Genomic DNA, 8,551 nt, shown 5'->3' on the forward strand with positions numbered 1-8,551 from the left:
CAAATCGAGCTCTAAATCATCAACACTGCTAGGGATGCTTGACATTCCGCTAGCTTGCCCCACTTCGCTGCTAAGAGATGGTTTCACGTTATGCTATGTCTCCTCTTTATGCATATATATTTTGCTTCCCGACAAGTCTTGATAGAAAATTTAGCAAATAAAGTAAAGCATGAAAAAATGTAAATAAAATTCTTTAAAAAAAAATTATAAGACAAATGCATCCATCGGTTCTCTAGATGGGATTAGTCAAACATGCAATATTTTAGAAGTAACAATGTCAAATTATATGCTTGCAAAATTCATCAAACTAAGTAGAAATATTAGCAAAATCAATGCGTAATTAAAATAAATGAATAATTGAGCATGCATTGCCTAATTAAAAAATAAATAAATAATTAAAGCATTGCTAGACATTCTTTTAGAGGCAAGTAAACATAAATATTCAATTAAAAGCGAACATGCATAAAATTTTCTTATTAAAGGACAGACTATCTCAATATGTCCTATTTTAAGATGGACGAATCCAAAATATCCTATTTTAGGGTGGATGGACCCAACATGTCTTATTTAAGGGTGAAAAAACCCTAAAATGTCAATATGTCCTATTGTAGGGTGGATGGACCGAATGTGTCTTCAAATTATATGCTTATAAAATTCATCTAATTAAAAAACAGTGCTCAATAAAAGACAAATGAGTAATTAAACTTGATTTTTCAATAAATTCAAAAGATAGCATACAATGCATATCTAACTAAAATAAATAAATGACAAATGCATTGCGAAATATTCAATCAAAGGAAAACGAGCATAAATATTCAATTGAAAGCAAACATGCATAATGTCTTATCAGAGGGCAGACTAATCCATTTATGTCCTATTTAGGATGAATGACCCTAACATGTCCTATTTTAGGGTGGATGGGCTCAATGTATCCTATTTTAGGGTGGACAGACTCATAGTGTACTATTTTAGGGTGGATGGACCCAATGTGTCCTAGTTTTAGGGTAGACAAACCCAATGTGTATTGCAAACTTACGAATATTAATGTAGTGCAGAGAGTTTGGTGCAATTTTCTCTAATAATTTTTGAGAAAATTTTAAAAATAGCATGTAGTGCTAATAATAATGTTAAAAGCAAATAAATGATTAAGGCATTACGATAAGTTCAAGTAAAGAAAAGCAAGCATAAATATCTAATTGATAGCAAACATGCATAAACTGTCTTATTGGAGGGCAGACTAACCCACTATGTCCTATTTTTCGGGTGGACGAACTCAGCATGTCCTATTTTATGATGGACGAACTCAAAGTATCCTATTTTCAGGTGGGCGAACCCAATGTGTCCTATTTTAGGGTGGACAAACTCAATATGTATTACAAACTTACAAATATTAATGTAGTGCAGAGAGCTTGGTGCGATTTTAATAAACATTCATAAATCAATAAAAACTTTATATAAAGCATTTGCAGTAGTGAAAATTCAAGTGTGGTGCCTTTTACGATAACAAATATTAACGATGCAATGCCACATTAGTGACTATTCATAATGTGGTACTCATAATTTGGGATTTTCCTCTTTAGCGAATTTTGTTGTGAGGAAGCTCCCGCACTCAAAGAGAATTGTATGTTTTAATATTTAAAATGAATTTTGCATTATCTTTTGGTTGCCTTTCATGTTCTTTGCTAGCATGTGTTATCCTTCAAGATTAATTGAATCAGCATCTCCATTACTCAAAAACAACTTGTTAGTATAGAAGAAAATGATTGCCTTGTAATTGAACCAGAAAGTTTTGGCTTTGAATTTGTGTTTTTTTGTAGTTATGGCATTGTCGCAATTTGATGATACGCATGTTGCTCGTGATCTCAAGCATCTGCTTTGCCAAAATAGTGATAGGGCATCTGAAAAGCTGTCCCAATCTTGTCTATAGGGGAAGATGATTTTTTATAATATTATGACCAAATCCAGAATAGGCGCCTACGTACCCTATTGCTAGTAGGAATCAGGTCAAACATAGTTCACAAAGAAGTCTGAAAAGGATTATAAAATAGTAGTTGATTATATAGGAGGAAAAAAGAGTGGTAGTAAGTTACAAAATAATAGTTACTTATAAAGGAGGAAAAAGGAGAACGATACTCTCAAATTACAAAACAGTAGATACTCATAAAGAAGGAAAATGGAGAATGATATTTTCATGTTGAAAAATGATGCTTTTGTCAGTCCTCTAGCCTTGTTGCACGCTTTATCTTCAAATGTCTTGGTGCCAATTTTGATGGATCACCCTTAACAAAAATTGTAGCTGTGTTTGCAACATTACCACTGTTGGTTGGAGGCTCTTGCTGCATTTTATCTTGCCACTCTCAATCATGTTTTGAATCTTGAATTTTAGTGCTAGATAATCTTCAGTGTCATGTCCTTGAATATTTGAATAATAAGCACAATTTTTGATAAATCAAAGTTTGAAGATGAGTACTTAGGTATGAATTCATTTTTAAGTTGCAAAACTCCTTTAGTTCTCATGCCTCAAATATATCTGTCAATGACTCATCTAGAGTAGTGAAAGAGAAAGGTTTCATCTTCTTTCATGGTCGCGAGGTAAATCGTACTTGGTGAAATTTTTATCGGGAGCTATTATGAAAGTTCTGTTGATAAAGAGACTGGAGATGCGCATTGCAAAGGTCAGAAGAAGAATGATATTGTAAAAATTGATGACTTTGATGGCATTGCAATTAAGGCACAAAAGCTGAGTTGTTTAAAGTTTTATGATTTACTAATGTCTTTGGCTAGAAAACTGGATGAACAACTTGTGTTGCTAAGTTTTCTACAATTTTTTCTTCTTGAATGCCACTTTCTATCTCTTTTCCAATCCAAATTAAATCGAAGAAGTTGTGTGCATAAGTGTCAAACAACTTATCGTAATATAGGCCTCCTTGAATTTGGATGAAGACTGAAATCAATTTATCCTCGAAAAGTGGAGGATGCATTTTTTAAGCTTCCAACCTCCATCGTGTGGCATATGCTTGAAAGGATTTATGTGACATCTTCTTTTCAGTAAGCAAATCGATCATGTGTGGATTGCCTCCAATATTAAACTCATATTGTCTTATAACGTCATGAACCATATCTTCCATGTGTTTCATTTGCTAAAGTCTTGCTTGGTATACCAAGCAAGTGACAATCCTGATAAACTTTAAATGAACAATCTCATTCATATGGCTTCATCATGTTCAATTCTAATTAATCTGTTGTAGTAATTCTTTAAGTGAGCAATGAGATCTCCTTCCTCTCAGAAAGTGTTGAATTTTTATAGCTTATACCCAAGTATAAGCTCAACATTTGGGTGAAAACACGAATCTTCATACTTTAGGATCTGATAATTTCTTAAGCACAACTCTTCATCAAGTGCTTTTCTCAGATTCTAGAGTTCTTTGCCCAGATTTTCGTAGTGAATTGACAGAATCTTTTCAGGTTTTTCATTTTGACAAACTTCTAGATGTTCATGCTTATTTTTCTTGGAAGGAAGCACAATTGTGTGAGAATGAATATTTGATATCATAGTAAGCTGGAAATTTTTTAGATTAGTAATATGTATTGATGGCATTTGCGGAGAGATCTTATAGGCGGGAGTTGGCGAGGATATATGGTTAAACAAAAGTTTTTGGTTGAAATGAAAGTTGTGGCAGCAGTAGGAAGAAGGCTAAAAGTACTTGATAAATCGATCAAAATATTCTTCGGGACACATTCTTCTTGGTATCATCATTCGGTGCTTGTATTAAAACTACATTAATATTGAATGCATCAAACTTATCTACCATTGTCGTATTGTCCTTGGCACAAATTCACAGTCAAAACATTGTTCAATGCCAAACAATCTCTAAACAAAGATGAAACTTTAAACATAAAATAAAGTGTTACTACATGCAAAATACATGTAATAATAATAATAATAATAATAATAATAATAATAGTAATAATAATAATAATAATAATAATATAAATTTATGAAAAGATTAATTCATGAGTAGCCTAAGTGAGAATTCTAGACTAGAAGAGATGATCTTAGTTGTGGAGCGAGTGGATGAAAAAACTTTTTAGCTAGTTCTAACGCTTGATATGTAAAAGAAAAGTAAATTGATAAGGAGTAGTAATCATAAGAAAGGTTAAATTATATCGAACACCAAAGCTTGACTCTAGCTTGACCCTTATGCTTTGCTAACTCTGGGATATCCTAAAATTTGCCCGAGTCTGAAGACAATTCTAATGATGACGCCTCATCTTGCGTGCCAAAATTCCGTCCAAATCTGTAAGATATTTTGATGAAGATGTCTCGATTGCATGCCAAGGTTCTCCCCTAGTTAGCTTCTTTCTTTTTTGGGAAAAAATAAAAATATAATAAAGAAACCGAGCCTTATGTAGTCTGCCTACATATCTTGTGTCCGACAAATAATTAGGTCGAACATTATTCCAATTACATGCTAAAGGATTATTGAAATCCTATATTAAATATGACTGAGTCCTTATGTAGGTTTCCTACGTATCCATCAAGAAAATCAGGTCAACCGTAGTTCGGTTTGCATAAAAATTTTAAAAAACGTACAAAAGATTGATCATTAATTTCACAAAAGTACATAATTGTTCCACAGAAGAAGCTACCCAAATACTGGTCATACTACTACATAACTCCTAGATGGAATTTTTAAAAAAAAATCCCACTGTACTTTAATCGTCATGCTCAATAAAACTATTGTTGGAGTTTTGCCTGATTCGATTGTATGTGCTTGGAAAAAAGAAGAATTTGGTTATTTTTCTTTTGGACACGTAGAAAACTCTCGATTTTCTTTTTAACCGATCAAATCCTTTAGGAATACTTCTAGAAGACTCATATTTCTTGACAAAATCATTGACAAGGTCGCCCCAAGAAGATCATTTCCACATATCCTGCTTTGCATACCACATCAAAGCTGGACCCGTAAGAGTCCTAACAAATATCTCATCTTTAATTCATTGTCTTGTCCAATATTTCTCACCTAATCAACATATGCCTTCAGGTAGTCTATGAGACTACCTACCCTGTTATACTTTGAAATATCACCACAATCCATCTCAAAAGGTAAAGCAAGCTCATTAGTAAAGAAAATCTTATTAGACTCAATATTAAAACATCGTCCACCATTTGCTTCTCTTTTGATCGTCTTCGTCAAGTTGTTGAATTTCTCTTTTGGCGAGAATGAGTGCAAGTTAGAGAAAAGTTGGGCATTATAATCAACAGTAAGAAGTACGACAATGTCAAAGGGTGAGTATGCTTTTGAGCCTTCAAAGGTGGGAAGTGCAGAGTGCCAAAAAGTTGGTATGCTTCTGAGCGTTCAGTGAATAAATTCATAAGGTCAACAATCATTTCTTTAATGTTGTCAATTTCTTACTCCATTTGTGACATTTTGTCTCAAGCTTATAGACTTTATCTTGATGCGATTTTGGTTCTTCGCAGTCGAACTCATCCTTAACTAGGTCAATCATAGTAATTTACTCGGTCATATTTTTTAAAATTATCTTTGGTGCTCAACTTAAGTCAACCTTTGAAAGAAAAATGAAACACGGGATAAGCATTGAACCGAAAGGCTAAGGATATAGCATTTTAGAAATGTGAGCAAAAAGAACCTAACAGATCAAGTTGCATAAGGGATATAAGCTCAAGATAATAATTAACAAGAAAATAAAGCGCACGGAGGTTAAACTTTGATAAGATAAAGTATTGTGAATGACTAATTTAATATTGTTGGGTTATGAAAAAATTATCAAGGATGGAGAAAATATCAACCATTAGAATTTTTCTAGATTTACGTGCTAAAGCTTGAAATGAGTACGGAAAGATCAATCCTAATAATCCCAAGATAGGAACGACACAAGCATTTTGAACGAGTGAAACTTTAAAGTATCAAGTTTGGATCGTCGCTCTAAAATAATTTAACGGAGAAAATTGAACAAGTGAAGTCAAGTGTGATTTGAAAATTTGTACAAATAAATTTGGACATCTACCAATGCAAGCAATAATAAATGGTCTGAAGGCCAATAAAAGGTTAGAAGAATTTGAGAGCATGAGCAAGAGTTCCATGACATAGTCGGCACTAAATAGATACTCCGAAGTATGAAACTAACAGGCTAAATGTTCCGTCGCTACAAACAGAATATTACGCCCGTAAAAAAAGGACTTGAAAGAGCTTGAAAAGGTAGAAAATATAATAGTTTGTATTTAGCATGAGTCTGGTAAAATTAGAAATGAATGATTTAGAAAAAGTAGGCAGAAAAATATTTACAAAGAATTATTTCCACGTTAACAGAGCAAAAGGAAATTTTTAACAAATTACGGATTCAAGTATTGAAAACTCGAGGAAATTTTTTTAAAATAATGATGAATTAAACTCATAAAAAAATTAAATAAAGAATGTGAACCCTAAAAATGACGAAAGAAAATTTTAGTGAAAATACTAACAGTTTGACGGATTTAAGATAATTTCCTAAAGGGTTGCCCTAGAATCGTTAAATTGTGTAAAGCACATAAGTGTTACAAATAGATTTTTTTAAGAAATATCATGATATAAAATATGTAAAAATATAATAGATAATAAAGAGATATATAAATGCAAATTTAATTTTCTTCTCTGAAAATAAGGACTAAACAAAAAAGAAGTTAGAAAATAAATATCAAGTGAAATTATGTTGCAAATAAATTCATGTAGGTTAAGTAGCACGTAAGCAAGCAAATAATACAAATATGTTAAATAATTCATCGCAATATATGGGTGACTTCTTTTTGCCGGAGGTAAGCCTAATCATCAAATATTAATTGAGATTTTGATAAATTGATCCAACCTTTAATTAATGACAATACTCGAGTTTGGAGTTAGAATTTTTCAAACTTAATTTGGTTAAATTTCGACTTGGATCAATTTATCATTATTTCTGCACACAATATGAGGATCGTCATTGGATCGTAATTTCATTTGACATTAAATGGTGTTCTCCTATTTATGGAATGACATCATGGGTCAAGTCACCTAAGGTTTATGCATGCATGGCCTAAATCAAAGGTGGTAATGCACTGTCTTAAGTTTTTCTAAGATTTGGATAGACATGGACTTGAATTTTCTATATGAGAAGGCACGTGGTCCCATGACAGTAAAATTCTTGCTCACCCCACGTATGCACCGACTCTCTAAAATAGGTGATTTGAATGAATTTTGAGAAAGTACAATGTACAATCCGCGTGTACAATATGTGTGAGTGTCAGTTTTCCAAAGTGGAGGAAATATGAATGAAATGCCAGTTTATATAAAGCGATTAACAAATAAGCAATTTATACAAAATAATAGCAAATAAACAATTTATGTCACACAAACATGATAAATCAAGACAATTAGAGTGAAACAAATAACAATATATGAAAACTTAAATATTAACCTAAGTTTGTTATGGTTAAGAACCTAACATCCCCAATGAAGTCCCCAGCTGTCATATCCCATTTTGACACGGTCCAAATCGAGGTACAATATATTGAAAAGCTTCTAGTTAAATTAAGGAAGTCATCACCTAATTAGTTGTACGGTGAATTAGGACACCTATAAGAAAAATGTTAAATTAAAAAAAAATATAAGCTAGGTATAAAGAATATGTAGCCGTTTGGCCATGAAAACTAAAATTTTTCGGAGTTGGAGTTGAAATTGAAGTTGGAGTTGTGTTTGACCATGTCTTTTTTGAAGAAAAAAAATTGACTTTTGAAAAAACTTTTTTAAATATCATTTTATGCCCTAATTTTTACAAACTATCAAAATCACCCAACTAAAATTTACCTACAAATGGAAAAAGAACACAATTAGCCGTTATTATAAAAATAATTACATATACATGGCTATATTTAATGAATTTCAATTATGACATATATAATATTTACATTAATAACCGTTTCTCATATTTGAAAATTTTAAATATGGATGTTATATTAACAGATCACTGCTTCCTATTTTTTAGATAACAAATATTATCTTTCAAACAAATTTATTTTTTTAGGAATTTATTTCCTTCAGTTTCCGTTCCTAAAAAATAGGAAATGATGAGTTGTTATTAAATTTTAGGGTGCCGCTAATTTATTTCTTTAATTTTCTTATACATGAAAGATTTTACTGTGTGTGAATAAATTATTTCTATGTAAAACATGCTTTGCATATTTATGGTATATTATATCATATACCATAAATATATAAATATGCTTAGTATGTTTCTTTATACTTTGTATTTTTATATATGTGTGTATATGATATATACATGGTATAAACTTCATATATAACATACTTTGTATATTTATATTATAAATATGCTTAGTATGTTTCTTAATACTTTGTATATTTATATATATGTGTATATGGTATATATATGGTACAAACTTTATATATAACATACTTTGTATATTTCTATTATAAATATAATACTTTATATATTTATGGGTATAAATATAAATTAGCAGTAAAATAATATCTTAAATAAGGAAGAAAATTAAATAAGG

The sequence above is a fragment of the Capsicum annuum genome, chromosome 1 (genome assembly GCF_002878395.1).
Source record: "Capsicum annuum cultivar UCD-10X-F1 chromosome 1, UCD10Xv1.1, whole genome shotgun sequence".
Lineage (NCBI taxonomy): Eukaryota > Viridiplantae > Streptophyta > Magnoliopsida > Solanales > Solanaceae > Capsicum > Capsicum annuum.